Raw genomic sequence first — 18,552 nt, forward strand, 5'->3', positions numbered from 1 at the left:
GGTGCTCGATAGTTCCTGGGCGAGGCAGGATCGCGCATGTGCGAGCTTACCATCGATTTATGCAACCGTATGGGGGGGCACCACCCCCCTTCGCTTCACACAGCTCCCGATTTGTGTGGGATGCCACATCATCCGAGCTATTTCCTAGCAATTCGGTTATGAAATGTCATATTGCTACCAAAAAAATACATCATCCGTATAAACTCGTACATTATAGGAAGTCAAAACAAAATGGCTGACTCTTATGCAGAATTGGAACGGGTTTTATACTTAGTTACCAATACTTAATGTTTGTACCATATTATTATATTTATGGAGGTTATATTTTTAGCTCGCACAGCATAGGTTATAAATATGAATTCCAAAATCTTAAATCCTTGCTCAAGTAGATTATAAAGTTCATGAGCCTACAGAACTGAAAATTTGTTATGTTTTTAAAGTGATAACCCTCAATTCTTGGATTAATACACAAATAAAATTTGAAAACAAAATTTTATGAACGATGCGGGACTCGAACCCGTGGAAATGCTCTTCCAACTGAGCTAACCGTTCGAGTGACGTATCGTTCATATAATTTTGTTTTCAAATTTTATTTGTGTATTAATTTATTCTACAGAACTAGATTGGTTTTTGTATAAAAGCGCAAGTCCCCTCTCTGCCCATTTGGTAAGTAGGTATATAACATAACTCTCATCTCAGTCATATGCTCCCGAGACTCTATAATATTGAGTATTCCATATTCGCAATGCTTGGAATTGTTATTTTGGAGACCACCATTTCAAGGTAAACTTGTGGCTTAATTCAATTTTCTGATTGGATAATAAGAATAACATATAAGTTGTGGGTGAGATAATAATATAGGAAGAATGGCGAAGGGGATGCGGCGGTGCATTGAGGAGCAGCGAAGTGGGGGCGAGGCGGGGTGTGGGGGGGGGAGGACGCCCGCCCGCCCGCCGCTCCCCGCGCGGGCCCATTGCCAAGTTCAATGCCAAGGTCATGCGCGAGCGAGTGCGACTGCGCGGTACTCGCCGCAATGCAGGAGCGGCCGGCATCTCGGCAGGCCACTTCCATGCTCCTCGGCTAACCCACAGTGCATACTCCAATAAACTCAACCCATCATTTGGGTATCGTTAGCGTATCGTGTCGTGTCGTGTCGGAATCCTAACGGGCTATCATATTGTGTTTATTCGCAAAGCCGGTTGCTGAGTACCAGTTATGCAATCATCAAGCCGGTAAGCAATATAAAGTAATAACTTAATATTAAAACCTCGTATAAACACAACAGATTAAGAAATATGTTCCGGTGCAGGTAGGTACATCCAATTTTTTTTCTGTTTTTTTCTTGAATATGCCACTGTTTGTAAGATTCTTATTGGATATAAGACCTCACATGACTAGATTGAAGTATTGCCTATAAACGTAAGAGCATGTAAAGATGAAATAGAATTACGCGTCATGAGCAAAGCAGCCATATTTGTTCTATACATTGAGTAAGTATAACTATATAACTACTCAAGATTAGTCAATTTTATCTATGTCGTAACTACATCAAATGAATCATAGAAAAATCCTCCTTATGGCTTCTTTAGTTTTCAACTTTACTATTTAGTCTCTGAATTTTACATTCCCCTTGAAAAGGGGAAAAAAAGGAAAGTTATAAGCTTAGCAACTTGCTCACCAGTTTTGACAATATAATAAATTATTATCCTGCAGTAATGATTAGCCAAAGGTGGGCTTGAATGTTTAATATTATAACTTTACTAAATAGATAAAGTAATTTTCGGTTCCTAAGTAATCGATAATTATCCAGAAATTTAAAACGAACCCTAAATTCCATGTGTGAACGGCGACGTCTGTATAATTTAACTCGGGAATATGGAATGTTCTACGAGGAACGTGAGCGCAAATTCCAGACTCAAATCAAGGGCATCGAGAATCGACTAAGGGACGAGACTGACGCGTATCCTGTTGTTGTATTCGCAAAAAAGTCGATCTCACAAGTTCAAGGCAATCGGGTGATCCCAGCCCAGCCAACGCTAGCATTGAAACTACATACTTACATTGAATAACTAAACTGTTTCTAATAGGTATTTACGAACTGACGAAGAGAATGGCTAAAAAGTACATCAAAATTTATTCTTTTTATAACTTTTAATTTATAATTGTGTTCTTCACTTATATAGTTTCGTGCCAAGGCCTAAAGTATGGTTAAAGTAATATAAATCAAGTAATTCAATTAATATTAAATATGACATGATGTTATGTAATGCCGACATCTTAACCAGTAAGTTATAAAATACTAGGAAAATGCATTCGGGCTTCCCAGATTAATCATTGATTAATTTATACGAACTGATAATCATTGAGTACTAATTATTATTCTATACTATACTAATATTTAATTTGCATTACCGTATTTTTTATTTTATTTAATAAGAAAAAAATGTACTTACATATGCTTGCTTGCTAATTAAAATTTATTAACTAGGGAGTCACACATTTTTTATCCATATAGGTAATATGTATAATATTCTATGTGTTTAATGTTGTTCGTATAAAACATGAAAAATAATATCAGTATCAGGTAATAACAAATAGCTAATCTGTAAGTTAATCTGAGTTATTTACGAACATGGAGTATTTTAATCCTTACCAAATTCATTTATTTTTTTCTAAATATAATTATTGTTACTTATACAAGATAATCGATCTAGTCGTAAAATGTTTAAAATTCAGTTTGAGGCTCAAATCAATTGTTAGAGCAACCTTCAAGGAAAATAAAACATGTTTGTGGCTTGCACGAGTGTCGTGTTGTATCGCTATCGACAATCAGCTGATGACGCCGCGTCATGTTGACGTATAGTTTAATTATGGCGTCCAAGATGGCTGCCGTTGTTTATTTACCTACCGGAATTAGTCACGGAATAGTCGTTCTTATTTGCGAAATCAAAGACTAAGTTTCATGAGTTTTACGTTATTTTTTTTTTTTCAATTATTGCGTTTAATACTCGATAAATGCATTAAACGCAATAACTGGTGATTATTGTGGTTTTCATTGTACCTATAGGATATAGTTAATAGTATAGGTAGAAAACCCTACGCTGTCTTTGTTTTGTCATTTCATTGTATTTCAGAAAAGTAAATTTAAAATATGCGTTGACCATAATATGTGTATCATTTATCAATAAAAAACTTAATAATATTTCAATTACTTTTAAAATTATGCTTGCAACAATATTATTAGGTCTTAACATAAAAAAGTGGCCATTAGGTAGGTACTACATATTCGACGATTTTGACAAATATAATGTAATGGCAACTCCATTGTTTTTGATGTTAAGGAGCCTCTTCACAAAAGATATATACAAATATTTATGACTTATTATGATGTCTGCAAATAACAGCTTTCGTGAATATTTACATCCTTATCTCATAATATTATTTAGCGATAAAGATAAATAGTATTATGTTTCCTCTTGAGAATTACATTACTTGACCGCTAATAACTAAATTGACATAAAGTGCGAACTCCTCAAAGTACATAGATTATAGGCCAATGGAATTATAAAAGAAAAATACACATTATCCTACCCTATAAATTATTAACTCTCAAAATAACAGTTCAGCGTACATAAATATTCAAATACTGTTTTAAGGATATCATTATTAATACCTAGGCAAGGTCTAAAATAAATAATATTACATACATTTAAAAGGCATTTTATAGAATAGGTTCCGTGTTATAAAAATTATTTATATTCTATCCCCCCTTATTCATAATAGTCTGCTAACTTAAGGCATTGCTAATTCTCACTCTTTCTTCTTCTATTGACCTAAGTCAGAATGAGAAAAAACACTCCTTAGCGGCTGTTTAAAGTTAGCGAACCATTATGAATGAAGGGGGTATACGTATATCATCGCCATATCAACCGGAAGCCGTTCACTCCTGGACAAAGTCCTCTACATAATAGGGTGAACAATAACATACCTTTTTTCTTGATTGTTAAACAATGAATGATTAATATTTCATATATATCGTTGTGATTTGTAACCCCCTTATTCATAATGGTCCGCTAACTTTAAACAGCCGCTAAGGGGTGTTTTTTCTCATTCTGACTTAGGTCAATAGAAGAAGACAGAGTGAGAATTAGCAATGCTTTACGTTAGCAGACTTATAGGGGGTAAGTGTATGAAACAAAAAGCGCAACAGTGAAAAGTGACATTCATAAGATTTAACGTGAGAGAAAAAGAGGTAGGAAACATAATGCAGTGTTTTGGTACCAAGCGATCATAGTAATTGAAGAAGAGATTGTCATAATATGTACGACGCGAGTGTACCTTAAAATAGTCTGAAGTCATGCGCACGACTATAATACATAGACACCAGGAGAACATAAATATAGTAGCGGTGATAGTAATGGCTTTAATACCGGTTAAAATCTTGTGTCATCCTAGCAACATGTACCAGGACTTCATATGCAGTTCAGAGGTTCATTAACAATGTACATCTTAAACTTTAGTGCAACACTGTTGCGCACATGCGCAGTAACTAACGCCCACCTGCGGGATAGGCTATTATGTTCTATTGCTATTTTTAACTAACATTATTAGGTATTCTATACATTAGCTGCGTAAATGTATTTATCGGACGCCACAGGTATTGAACGTTGCCGTGATATTTAATAATATATAGAATAAAAAAATTGTATAATACAATTTATATCATAGTATGAAATGCTAAATTGTATAATTTTAGCTTTTAATGTTATGTTATATAATATGCCTTTCATATTATATATTTTACTTAGTTACTGGCAATCTATGTACATTGCCATGCACGGAGCTTCGACAATTATTGTCATAGTTATTCGCTGTTGATTTTACGATCTTTGTAGGCACAGAGTACGCGTCGTGTTTCTATCCGTACCTGATACGTTCATGGCACGGTCACGGAACGGCATGTTACAAATTCAAATATTTTAATCCAAAATAGGACGTGACATCACTAATTGAAAGTCAGAAACTACCACCCATTAGGGCACAACAATCTCAGCGGGCTTTTTTTTTCTTCAAAAAATATGTTTACAAAGTAATATTGTACAATTAAACTTATTATTTAATAGCTGAGGGCGGTCGCTCCATTCCCAATCTGTGGAATCAATTAGAAAGTCATGTTATAGTAACCTTTACCAATAAACGATTTTTAACAATTCTTTTGAATATCGTAATACTTTTGTTTTGAACATTTTCTGGGATCTTGTTATAAAAACTTAAACTTGTTATAAAGACTTAGCCGAGTAGTAGGCATAACAAGTTAATGTTTGTTCCTCGTATTAACATAATGATTGTAACAGTTTCTAGCAAATTCCTCAATGTGCTTATGAACATATAGAACATTATCAAGAATATATTGAGAAAAAAAGTCAAAATGTTTATTTCTTTATATTTTTCTCTTAATTATTCTTTAGGACCCAGGTTATAAATACAGTGTCCACTCCCCTTAATAGGTTTATAAGCGAAAATAATCATGATAAATTTTATAATGAATCTCGACAGCACGTTTTTTTTTCGGCAGCACGTCTTTGAATTCCAGCGTTCGTCAAAACAAATTCGCTTCCCAATTCGTGGAATGTATTCCCAACCCAATATCTCAACTAAATTAGCCACTTTAAAGTAGTGCTTACTTGTGATCGTCTGGTGATTCATACATAAGTAAGAATACCCAGCCTTATTAATCAGCCGACGGCGACAAATATGTGCCTACCCTTCACATTATGTATGGTATATTGCAATTTATGACTAGTCGAAGAGCCGCTGATCAATTTGAAACTGTTTATTTTATATCTGGTTTAAACATTACCATATTTTAACTGTTTATCGTATTCTAAGGGAAAATTTTTATTTAAAGAAATAAATAAGTAGATATGATGTTTAACTTCTTTTTAATAATTTGGTGCTTAATATTTACTAGTTTATTATACAACACAACGGCGCCTATTTTTGCTGTGAAGCAGTAATGTGTAAGCATTACTGTGTTTCGGTCCGAAGGGCGCTGTAGCTAGAGAAATTACTGAGCAAATGAGACTTGACATCTTATGTCTCAAGGTGACGAGTGCAGTTGTAGTGCCGCTCAGAATTTTTGGCTTTTTCATTAATATTGAGCGGCACTGCATTGTAATGGGCAGGACGTATCAATTACCATCAGCTGAACGTCCTGCTCGTCTCGTCCCTTTTTTTTCTATTCTTTTTTATAATATACCTGCAGTTTTTGTAATAGGTTAATAATATTGACATTTGCAAGGAGTAGTGTATCTTATAAAATATATACAAATTATATGGTGGAGATAAGTAAGCTCTAAACGTGCAAGACATTACGTGACAGGATTTAATGATGTAATAAATCTCTTACGCTACATTTAGTCTAGTGTGGGTTAGCTTGTGTGTGTTTAACTGCAGTGTAATGCACATTGCACATGCGCAGTTGAAGCGGCGCGGGGCAAGGCAAGACCTTGAACGCGCCTAGCAACACCGCGAGTCGCGACTAACTTATTTCTGTTTAACTCGTCTCTGAGCGTTTACATGTAATTCATAAACGGAACGTTTTATGGATTAGTAATGGCAGCCAATGCAATTTTATAGAATACTAGCAAACCCGGCCATGCGTTGCTGTGGCTGAGTGATTTAGAAAGGATTTAAAAGACAAAATTTAACACAGATTAACATAACGTTTTCAATTCTTTTTTATTATTTAAAACTCTGATTACCTTAACTTATAATAAATCAACTATTTGTTTTATTATTACATCTGTAGATTGATAGTTGCAGAAACACATCAATAATTAAAAGGCACACACACATGAGAATAAAATCAAAAATAATACAGAAAAAGCGAGCTGACTTAGTATATTGAACGTGCACAACATTGAAAAAATTGAAAGTTTGAATTAAACCGTAGCGCCATCTATGAGATATTTACGTCAGACCGTACTGAACTGAAAACTGATTTAAGGCGCCATCTGTCTTAGATTTATGAAGCACACAATTAGTAACAATAATCAACATAAGTAATCATTTTAATAATTGCGACCATTTATCGAAATAAAAAGCATCCTATCTCTTAAGTTGGACTAAATTACATATAAATACAACCTTTTATTAAAATCGGTTGTGTTGGTAAAGAGTTCCCTTGAAACAAACATCAGGACACTAGATTTAATTTAGATGTATGAGATCGTTTATCGTGTGTTGCTTGTTGAAAAATATCATCTTTTGTCATTTTTTTACGTACCCACACAAGCTAAAAAATTATATAACCGAATTTTCCTTGAGAGTGTTCTTCGTTCGATAAAAACATGTCATTGTTCTATGCGTAATGGGTTTTTTACTTAGTTTTTTTATGTTCATAATAAATTCAATATCTACCTGACTGAGTTGTTTCTGTAATAGTCTACATACATGGTCGCATTTGGTTCGTGTGGATCATTGATCGGTCCGGTGCCCGTGGGCGCCTCGTACCAATTGGCTCATATACTCTGATAGCATATACTCCGGTACGGTGGGGTATTTTGTGCGATGGTCAATGCGACATACCATCGAATATGATCCGTTTCCAGACCGCGTTTGGATAGATAGTTGATAGTTACTATATATAGAACTAGCTGACCCGGCAAACGTTGTTTTGCCATATAAATTATTCTTAGTGTTTGACCGTTTTTTCTCATTTTGGATAATTTACACTATAGTTTTATAAATTATAGCCTATGTGTTATTCTGATGTGTAACCTATATTATTGTAAAGTTTCATCAAAATCCATTCAGTAGTTTTTGCGTTAAAGAAGTACAAACATACATCCAGACAGACAAACTTTCACATTTATAATATTAGTAGGATATATTATAGACATAAGCTTGTAACGCCTACTACTCGGCTAAGTCGAGTTAGTAAGTCTTTTGTGGGGCAATGTATATGCTTTTACAACAAGATCCCAGAAAATGTTCAAAACAAAATTATTACGTTATTCAAAAGAATTGTAAAAAAACGTTTGTGTGGTAAAGGTTACTATAACATAAATGACTTTCTTAATGATACCACAGTTTGGGAATGGAGCGACCGCCCTCAGGCTATTAAATAATAAGTTTAATTCGCCGTTCTTCTCAGGTCTGAGGCGTTCGTTTTGGAATGGGTGGTAGTTTTTGACTTACAATAAGTGATGTCACATCCTATTTTGAATAAAAATATTAAATATAATTTGAATTACATTAGATAGTTGGGCCGTACCAAATTAGGTCACGTGTTTAGGCTATTCCTAACGATTAAGGCTTATAATGATTTCTATGAATGATGAAGGCAACAAAACGTTTGTTGGGTCAGCTAATAACCCTCTTCAACATCTTCATAACAAGATTTTATATAAATCGCTTTGTTATGTGATAGGGTAAACCGGCCTTATAACGGACCACTTCATTTATGTAAGCAAAGTCGCGCGCGACTTGTTTGTTATGCAGTACTACCCTTGCCGTATCTAGGTTACTTAGGAAATCAATTCAGCTCCCGCAGTGCCTAGGCTTTAGCTCGGCCCGGGATCGCCCTTTGACATTTAGCCAGGATATTCCGCAGTACGCCTGCGCGAAGCCCACCACCCCAAGTACGTGGGCTGATGACGTACAGGTCCTAGGGAGGCGCTATATTAAGAGCAGCTCAATATTAAACGAAATTCCCAGTTGTAATGCGCAATTTTGTCAAATCTTTCCCTATATTATAAATACCTTCTACTACATACCACATTTATCAAGGGGAGTGTTCCGATGAACTGTTTCACCTGATTCCTGCCGCCGAATTCCACCTTCGCAATGAATGCCACAAATTAGGATATCATCCCCACCATCTAGCGTTCTATAGCGTTCCTCTACAGTGCGATTTTCAAGGAACTGTCTTTCACGTACAATCAAGCTGTTGAATGAGCTTTCTTGTGCGGTGTTTCCGGGACGATACGACATGGGTAGCTTCAAAAAAAGCGCGAACACCTTCCTTAAAGGCCGGCAACGCTCTTGTGATTCCTCTGGTGTTGCAAGAGAATGTGGGCGGCGGTGATCACTTAATAACACCAGGTGACCGTACGCTCGTTTGTCCTCCTATTCCATAAAAAAAGAATAGATTCTGCAGTTTTACTACTATATTCCATTTGATTTAAAATAAAATCCGAACAAGTTAGAGAGCCGGACTAGAGTCGTAAAAGACCGGACATGTCCCGATTAATCCGGACGGATGGTAACCCTACACGCCGCCATCTTGGTGACGTCAAACTGGAATAACCAATCAAAAGTTTTGTTTGCAAACTGTTGAGAGTCCGTTGTCGTAACTCAGATGATAATGTGAAAAGTGTGTGCGAACATTTTAATGAGAAATAGAGAAACGAACCGCCACATATTGCTACGGCCTTGGTATATTCCTCTGTCTTTATCTAATACTAACCACCTTTTTCATTGAAAACCCACTATAGATAAAACAATATGAGCATATCCAGCTTTAAGATAGTGCGTGCGTCTCTCAAACATTTTTTGATCTAAAATAATCACTCAAAGCATTTCATTTCTCATTTTGATTTCACGGGATCCGTGTGGACTAAATGTAAAACAATATTTTCCATTAAGTCCCAATTATATGATTAAGAAAATGAAATTAAATCCTTACTTAATAGTGGGGGAAGGATGGGGGGCAGGAGACTCAGCACAGGTTCTACCTAGATTGAGCTGTCTTTTACCGTATTTTGTATTGTAGAAAAATATAATGAAGATGTTGAAGAGGGTTACCTATATTCAATTGATTTTATCATGTAGAGAGAGCAGACGATGAGTGCACTTTGTAGACCACCACCAGGCTCCTTTGCACAGGAAGCCGGCTAGATTATGGGTACCACAACGACGGCGCCTATATCTGCCGTGAAGCAGTAATGTGTAAGCATTATTGTGTTTCGGTTTGAAGGGCGCCGTAGCTAGTGAAATTACTAATTAGTAATGAGGCTTAACATCTTATGTCTCAAGGTGACGAGCGCAATTGTAGTGCCGCTCAGAATTTTTGGGTTTTTCGAGAATCCTGAGCGGCACTGCGTTGTAATGGGCATGGCGTATCAATAACCATCAGCTGAACGTCCTGCTCGTCTCGTCCCTTATTATCATAAAAAAAAATACGTCTCTCAGTTTTCTCTCTGTCGAAAAGAAATAAAAATAAGCCATATCACATCACGTATTGAGACCACTTCTAGAATATAATATATAACCTTATACACCGTAAATGTCAAGAATAAATAAAAATTAAACTTGATATTAATTGTTGTAAATAATGAATATATAAAAACCCAGCAGAGAGCAACGAATGAATATTTTGTAGAAATTATGTCGCTCTGCAAAAAATAGTAAATATCACCAAAATACCAGGTTTTTCCTTTGTATGGTTATAAATAAACAATTTTATACTAAACAAACTACTAATGCTTTCGGGGGTGAGCCCGAGTAATGGGGCGTGGTTCCTACAATGGGCGACTACGCCCCGTATTATAATTACAAAAAAGGGCACAAAAATATATAAACCTTTTCATAGTAGATAAACAATATAAGCACATAGAGGCACAGATTAAACTAAACAATATGTAACGTAAACAGAGATGGCAATCGCTACAGAACGATTTCTCTGACACTTCAGAATATAAATTTCAACTTAATTTAAATAAAATTTCTCTCGACTCCCAAGAATCGTCGATGGCAAACTGGGTTTGGTTGCTTTTATTAGTGACATCTCTTACACATACTACTATACTAACAGCTTAGATTAAGGATTGGTCTCCGCTACGCTCCAACTAGATACCGCACTATCTAAGAACAATAGCTTTTTTATTACGGCAACTGTTAGATGCTTGTGGGCGTGGCATCTTGCAAATTTTATAAAATAAGCTTGGTGTTATTTTACATTGTAATTAATAAAATACAAAATACTAAATGGTGATATGTGATCCCAGTGTCTTTCTTATTTCTTATAGTATTAATTTTACAAAGTTTAACTGCGCAACAACAACAAAAGCTTAACCGAACATCTCGCACGTCAACGTCACACATAGTTCGAGACTGGCTTGAGTACGCCCAGTTGGGCGTTGTATTAGTTGCCGCACTTTATGACTACGCCTGCGGTATCTAGTTGGAGCGCAGCGGAGACCAATCCTTAATCTATGACTAACAGCTTATTTAAACATAAATTATTCTACCAGTGCGAGAATGACACAGAGTGTCATCGAACCCGCACCACATTGCATTAAAAAATTATAATCACATCCCAAACGAAATTAAAAATAAATAGAAGCCTTATTTATTTAACTAGCCATTATTTTTTTTAGTTACACAATGCTTCTATGATATTCCCGAAATTTTTAAATTTACTAAGTGCTAGAAATAATTATAAGTAGTAATAACATGAGATAATATTATACGAATAAATTCATATATTAATAATAGTACCTAGTTTTATTATCTGTACTTTTACTGTTATATATTATTTTGTATAAACCTTCTTTATTTTATACTAGCTGTGCCCCGCGGTTTCACCCGCGTTTTTCTCGTTTCCGTGGAAATACCGAGATAAAATATTGCCTATATTGTAGCCTGTACATCATTTTGTTCTATTGTCAATAGTTTTTGCAGCGCACGCAAAAATAGATTTTCGATTTTACACCTTGTGTTACAAAATAGCAATTTTATTACGGATCCCTAATTTTGAAAAAAAAAACATAGCCTATAGCCTTCCTCGATAAATGGACTACCCAACACTGAAAGAATCACTCAAATACCAGTAGTACCAGAGATTAGCGCGTTCAAACAAACAAACACTGCAGCTTTATAATATTAGTATAGACTAGCTGACCCGACAGACGTTTTTCTGTTCATATAAAAAAAAACTCTTGCGGATGAAATTTTGGGAAATCCGTTCTTAGCTGACCTCTACTCGGTGAAAAGAATATTTCTACCAAATTTCAAGTCTTTAGCTCTAATGGTTCCAGAGATATCGTGATGAGTGACTATTTACGTGGAAATCTCTTATATATATTAATTTTATACTAGATGACCCAACAAACGTTGTATTGCCATATATAGGTAGTAGGTAATAATAAAAAATCAATAATTAAAGTTTGTTTTTTACATCCTGAGAAAGATAGAAAGATATAAATATTATTATTCAAATTAGTTATTCATTTTAAACTATTATTTCAATTTGATTTATGAACGACGGGGGACACATCAAAAGAAAAACGAAATTGTTGTTTTCATTTAATTCCAAGCATTTCAAATTTATTTACCTCTTAAACCTTCTCTGGACCTCCACAAATAATTCAAGACCTAAAGTTGCCAAATCTGTCCAGCCGTTCTCGAGTTTTAGCGAGACTAACGAACAGCAATTCATTTTTATATATATAGATAGATAAAACATTGCTGTGATCTTACAGGGCGTCACATATTATTGTCTACCTATTTATAGTACCACCTTTTTGCAATAATCTGCCTTGGAATAAAAATATTTTGATTAAATATGTCTGTCGGTCTCATATAAACTATAAAACATTATATTATTGTTTTACTCGGGGCAAGTGTGATTCCACTACTTGAGTGTTTTGAGGCCCTTGACTTCGACTCATGCCTACATATTACACTCTTGTAGAAATTGCTCGCAATTGCATTAAATCACGAAAATCGTCACCTTTTTGTGATTTTCATTACTTTAACACAAGAAATGAGAGATTCATTGTTAGCAAGTCTTGTAGGCTTTAAAAGATACATATTAGCTTTGAGGGTAAATGTATACACTTTTGTAATAAAGTCCCAGTAACTGTTAAGACGTAATCTATAAATAAATTTAAATGTTTTAATTAAAAATGTCTCTTTCGTAAATCCTTCTACTCCACAGCTGAATATCTAAGTAATTGGACGGCCTGGGACTAGATTATGACGACTTTATAGCAACAACAATGGCAGTACAATATTGTATATTTTATTTAAAAAAACGCAAAAGAATGCTGGGAGAGTTTCCGGCGCCGTTTCTCCTCTCTCAGAGGGCCATTTGTTACCGAAACGGTAGTGTTATAAATGACATTAAAAGGAGTTCTTAAAGAATTAATTTCAGAAAATAAATGACTTTTATGCCTTTTATTTAACTTTAGTGAACAATTAACTATTACTATTCTGATATTAACGAACAACTTCTTTCTACCATGTAGGCGTGACATATAATACCTATTTGATTAGACTTTAGAAAATGAATATGGTATTAATGTTAGTACTACTAGTAAAACTCATAATTGTTTCAGATAATCATGCAGCCATTGTACCTGAGAATGAAGAACATAGAAGTCCAACCAATAAATACAGCCGGTAAGTGATTGCTCTTAAAATTCACGAGTCATCATATATTATTTATATTTTGTATAATACTAGCTGACCCAACAGACGTTGTTCTGTAGATAATAAAAAAAATACTGTTTTATAGGAATTTGCCAAAAATATTTCAAAACATCAAGAATTATTTCGTAAAAAATGCTACCTGTTGTTATAATGAAATTGTTTCACAGCGGAACTGTCAAACCGTACGTCAATAAATTCTCTCACAGAAAATATGTCCATACAAAACAAAAATTGGAAATAAATATAATTATGGGTTCCAAATCGAAATAAAAAATATCCTATCTCTCAATTTGGACTAAACTGAACTCCATGCAGTAATCCCCATTAAAATCCGTTGATTAGTTTAGGAGTCCATCGCGGATAAACAACGTGTCACGTAATTTATATATATTAAGATGTACTTATAATATACGTTCTACCGTAAACCAAGCCACACTTTATAGCCTAAACACATGGTTGAATTTGATATTGCCGGTGCCTCGCACCAATTGGTCCGACGTCGTACTCGGTACAGCACGCACGACTACTAGACTGCGTCTAATAGTTCGGCCATATTAAATCTAAACCTAAACACATGATCAGGTTATTATTGTGGCCCAATTTTATAGACATTATACATATAGTAATAAAAAAGACGGATACTTGACTCAAGAAAGTAATTGGAAACCAATTCGGTCATAGGAAGGGCTCCAACCGAATCACACGTGTGGTTGAGGGGGAAATATTCCGTATGTTTTTTTACCGAAAGCAACAGTAACAGAACAGAAAGAAAATTTTTAAGTAAAAATAGTTGTGTCTTAATTATGAAGTATTCTTAGAAAACATTATTAGATAATGTAGGATTCCAAGACGCATACGCATTTTGAATAATAACGACATTTCACGGGAAAAGGGGTGGGATTTTGCAAATCACTAAACATACTCACTCAAAATTTACTTAAGCTGTTGGTTCCCATCGGCAAGCCATTTTTAGCAAGCAAGAGGTTTTGAATCTGAATAAAAGATATATAGTAGTTAAAAAAAAGTAAACACGCTTTTTATAGAAAACCGATCTAGAAAATAGAAGAGAAATTAAAAATTAACACCAATTCCTGTCTTATATATAGACGATGGATGATAATTATATAAATTTAAAAAAATCTTATTTTGCAAATTGAAAAATGGAATATCTTTAATCTTTATCCAATCAATGTATTGTCATCGGTCCTCGATAATACTACGAAGATTGAACGAAATCTGGCCGTTTAAAGTGGGTCAAAATCACGCCCAAATGAGTCGGTTACAAACAAACATACATACAGGTGAAGCTAATAAAAAGTGTGTCAACAAAGTCAAAAAGAAACCTTAAAAATGTATAAAATTCTTACTTTATAATAGTTATAATAACATATGTTATACAAAAAATCCGATCTACATCAAACTTCACATGGTCTCTGGGCTGATCTTAATATCGATGGAATATTCCATCAAAATTCATGCACCTATTTATAGATTTGTAATTCATAAAGGTATTTCGAGGTCAATTTATAAAAGGTTAAAGGATAAGGAATTAATTGTCTATATAAATACTTGCAAAACATGTTCTATGGCAGCCATTTTTTAACAGAAAACAAACAAAAATATATTTATACATTAACCGGTTAAGGACGAGTCACACTGACGCGTAATAAAAAAAAATTATTCGCATTGCGGTCATGCGCCATTTATGTTTTATTTCATTTATTGTTATAACGGACCCACTCTGTCAAAATTTTAGAAATACACATATTATCAAATTAGTTCAAACTCACTGTATTTATCTAGGTCAAGGAAATAGGGATAGGAAATGACACTTATGAATGCCAAAAGTTTTTTCTTTTTACCATTTTTGAGCTATAATCAGAAGAAGTGGCAAAAAACTCTGTGCCACTCTTTTAAATCAACATTCACAGCGTAATCGTTTTACAAATAATTTTCATTACAACCTATGTAATGTAACAAAAATACTCAAACGTCAAACACTTAATGCCTTACACGATCAAGTAAAAAAAATGTAAATTAATAAATAAAAGCCCAACGGTTATAGACTACGATACGACATGGGTTACCCTCAAAAAGCTCGTAGGTACCTAAACATTTCTTAAAGGCCGGCAACGCTCCTGTTATTCTTCTGGTTTGCAGGAGAATGTGTGCGGCGGTGATCACTTAACATCAGGTGACTGCTCATTTGTCCTCCTCTTCAATAAAAAAAAGAGTACTGTAGATGACATAAATGAACACACACTATAAATAAATAAAGGTATTATGATGCGAGGAAAAAATCTTATATATATTCTAAATAAAAATGAACTTTATTCATAATAAAAGCGCTTACACCTTCCTTAATAGTCCAAGATCCCGCTGCAGGATTGGTGCGTTCATCGACTTATTGTTTAAAACCAAATTTTTAAGTTTATTAATAATTAGGAGAATATATATGTACTAGGGTGCCTATCAAAATTTGGCTGCCATTATTTTTAATTGATTTTTGGTAGAAAATTTCTTTTATTTATTTTTTAAATAAAATAACGTCTACATCACGGTAATTAATATGAAGATTGCCGTTCCGCACCTGGCCGCACCTCTTTGCAGCCAGGTGTAAACAGGTATGACTTCGATAAATTTATACGTTTATAACTTATATTTATTAATTATATGTCTAATTGAAGCTAATTTTTTTCTATTAATTATCATATATGGTTGCTTAATTAAATCTGGCCGCAAATAAGGGTTACTGGCTGTTAAAGATAATAAATATTCAAGGTAGAGTGAAAGAGAGTTACCGCATAACATCATTTGTCAGACGAGGACAGCTATTGTCGGCTGTGCGACGCTTTTAAGCCACTCTCTTTCACTATAAATAAATAAACATTTTTGTCAAGCAGTGGACGTCTTCCGGCTGATGATTTTATAAGAATGCATACTTTAATTTTAAATCAGTATCTACAAGTATCGTTCTGAGCATGACACATGGACCAGCCAATCGCCTCCCTGGACAATATTTATAATTACCCGCTGAGAGACCGACCCCGGAGTCCCAGTAATAGGATTCCCATTAGCTACACGTTTGGTACGGGACCCTAATAAAAAGTAACACGTACCGATGATTCACGGCACCACGTGTATTAACTAGCGACTATTTTATTACGAGTTCGCCATTCGCCTTATTCTAAAGATATCATAAAAGGTATTGTTCCTGAGGCAGAATCGTCTTTTGTTCTTTACAGTAAACAGCATTATTTTCACAAAGAGACCGCTGTTTTAGAATCGAGTCTAATATTAGTTTAGCACGTGTATGTACTGGACGCAATGATATCACTGTGTCGATAAGATAAAATAGCGAATATACTTAATATCCGACACGAAATGGTATGCATCGTGCCTTGTTGATACGCTGAAATATCCATATCTATTTTTATATTAGCTTCACTTGTATGTTTGTATGTATATTTGTAACTAGTCAGTTACAAACAGGAGTCCCTTTAGACGCGATTTTGACCCACTTTAAACGGCCAGATTACATTCAAACTTGATAAATTTATTGAGGACTGATGACAATACACTAATTTGATAAGATTATTCCATTATTCAATTTGCAAACTAAGATTTTTGTCATTTTATATAATTTTTATCTATAGTCGATAAGGCAGGAATTGATGTTAAAGTACTTAATAGTTTTAAAAATACGCTTTTATAGAAAATTTAACTAAAAAAAAAATAAATAAAAGTTTAATAAAGTATATAAAATTCAACTAAAAATAAATTTAAATTGAAAATATGTAGTGTAAAAAATCGTGGTGTGCTTTAAGATATTATTGATATAATTTCTACACCCCACGCTTTTTTTTTAACTATAAAATATTCTTTTTACACTACTTTCATTTTAAATTTATTAAAATTTATTTTCTATTTTTTAGTGGAATTTTACATAAAGCGTGTTTTTTAGTTTTTTTCAACTATTGTTTATTATATTGTATACTATTATACATTGTGTTATAAAAACTCTGTACGACAATTGACTCGGATATGAAGTAGATTGATCGGATACGGAGAGACCATAAATCAACATCCCTAAGATTAAATGCTAAAATAAAAAGAACATTTCATATAAAAATTGATTGGGGGAGGTCTTTGTCCAGCACGGCGTCTTCCGGCTGATGATGATGAGATGATATACCTGTAAAACTAAAATATACTAAAATACTTTTATTTTATAAACATGAACATTTTAATATTAAAAACAGTATCCACAAGTATCGCCGGTTCCGAGCATGACACATGGACCAGCCATCGCCTCCCTGGACAATATTTATAATTACCCGCTGAGAGACCGACCACAGAGTCCTAGTAATAGGAATCCCATTAGCTACACATTTGGTACGGGACCCTAATAAAATGTAACACGTACCGATGCTTCACGGCACCACGTGTACCAACTATCAACTAGCGACAATTATTCACTTATTTATTCTGACTTATTTATTCTACCAATAAACTAAGGTCATCGCTCTGAAGTCGGTCCAATGGCGTAGCGTAAGCTTTAGCTGAGCGGCTGGCGCGGGCGGCTCAAACGAAAAAGACGGGGTTCCTCCTTGTCTTTCTTTTGTGAGTGCTAATTCCGCTAAGTTACGTCTTTCACCAAAAGTATGTCGTCTCTACACGAGGCATATTTAGATGTTGAAACGCTTCGAAATCCGTTCAGTCTCGTATCAGAATTCATACAATTTATTATTTAATAGCCTGAGGGCTACATTTGTTTTGAACAATTCGACTTAGCCCTGATTTCACCAATAACACTTCAAACTGAGTTCAATAAAACTCAGTTTTACGTAAACGAGTCCTAATGCCAGTGTTGATCTCAATTAAACACAAAGCGATTTCACCAATACCGTTTGAGCGTGTTGTAACGTAAACCGAGTTTACATGCCATAATCAATAAAATGTATCAAATATCTGTCAAAACTATCTATACATATAAATAAGATTGGAGTGTCAGTTTCAATATCGAAATAACCGTTTTTTACCATATGTGTATGAATATAGGTATATATATGGTACTTACACCAATATATATTTTTTTAAACTTTTGTCTGT

General features: G+C 34.3%; 1 long non-coding RNA gene across 1 annotated transcript in view; it reads left to right on the forward strand.

Annotated features, from left to right (window-relative positions):
* Positions 1 to 1,047: 1,047 nt before the first annotated feature.
* Positions 1,048 to 18,552, forward strand: part of LOC126968612 (uncharacterized) — a 54,609-nt gene continuing 37,104 nt past the window's right edge. Inside the window, exons 1-2 of the long non-coding RNA XR_007730260.1 lie at positions 1,048 to 1,232; positions 13,347 to 13,410. This is a non-coding gene — a long non-coding RNA (uncharacterized LOC126968612). The remainder of the gene's footprint in view (positions 1,233 to 13,346; positions 13,411 to 18,552) is intronic.

The sequence above is a fragment of the Leptidea sinapis genome, chromosome 16, assembly GCF_905404315.1.
Source record: "Leptidea sinapis chromosome 16, ilLepSina1.1, whole genome shotgun sequence".
NCBI lineage: Eukaryota > Metazoa > Arthropoda > Insecta > Lepidoptera > Pieridae > Leptidea > Leptidea sinapis.